General features: G+C 41.0%; 1 long non-coding RNA gene across 1 annotated transcript; it reads left to right on the top strand.

Annotated features, from left to right (window-relative positions):
- Positions 1 to 234: 234 nt before the first annotated feature.
- On the top strand, positions 235 to 702 carry LOC121397005. Its single transcript, XR_005963327.1, has 3 exons — positions 235 to 259; positions 353 to 403; positions 667 to 702. It is a non-coding gene; the product is annotated as an uncharacterized LOC121397005 (long non-coding RNA).
- The last annotated feature ends 392 nt before the right edge of the window (positions 703 to 1,094 follow it).

Here is a 1,094-nt window from a genome sequence, read left to right as displayed (position 1 = left end):
ATGTGTTTTTCCTGCAGAAGATCACTACTGGGTCCAATACAGCAAGAACTTCAACATGTAAGTAAACATAATGGACATGTTGGGAATCATTTGCTATTGCCCGGTGCTTATTTGCAAGGGCAATAAGGCTGGAAAATATTTTATTAATGCTCAGTGGTATTTTTCTTTTTCAGAAACACTTCCTTCTTACTTGTATTGAGGACCCGAGGATGAGGGCCAAGGAGAACATTGCCCATACAGTTTAATGCTCGACTCACTGGTATGTAATGCAGAATAGAGGTTTTGATAAATAGGGAACAAATGATATTAGATTGCCAGCTTCTTATCTCACGCTTCTTTCTTTATGTTACAGGAAGTGCTCAAGAGGGAACGTGCCTCCCTCAAGAATGCCAAGCTGCCTCCTGTAAGTTTCACTAGTATTATTATTATAGGAGAGGTTATTATTCACTGTGTGTCTCTATAATAATTAAGAACAATATTATTCATTCTCTCTCCTGCTCCCCTGGGGGGGGGCATCTAAAGTCACCCATCCAAGTGTCATTTTAACCAGCAACAAAATGGGGTTATGCTAAGACACTGCATAGAGTTTTATTACAAGGGGCAACATGGGCACAATAATGGCATTTGTACAAAGAAGTGCTTAACACTGACTCTCTTCTTCCACAGGGTCATCCAACACGACTGCAAAACCGGAGGCAGAAAATATGAGTATCAGAGGCTGGAGAATGTAAGTTCACCTGGGATCACTGTCCCTGATGCTTTCTTGGGTGTTTAAAAGGTACTATTAGCAGCACATATACAGCCATAATTCTAATTGTCTCCTTTCTTTCCCCTTTGCTCCTATCCTCGTGCCTCCCCTGTGCTCACAGACCATCAAACATCATTTTTGCCAGTTTGAAATCGAGCTCTTGAGGGAGCAGAAGCTGCGGAAGCTGCTCGGTATGTACTTTGCAATTACCACTTTCAATTACAGTTACTGGCACATAACATATTCAAAAAATAGATGTTTTCTCATAGCTCTGGGTGCTTTGGCCATACTAATAATAAATAGCACAGAAACTAGTGGAACTTTTTTAGGTCCCCTACAACCATAG

Source organism: Xenopus laevis, chromosome 8L (genome assembly GCF_017654675.1).
Source record: "Xenopus laevis strain J_2021 chromosome 8L, Xenopus_laevis_v10.1, whole genome shotgun sequence".
NCBI lineage: Eukaryota > Metazoa > Chordata > Amphibia > Anura > Pipidae > Xenopus > Xenopus laevis.
This window is presented reverse-complemented; position numbering and strand designations above follow the sequence as displayed.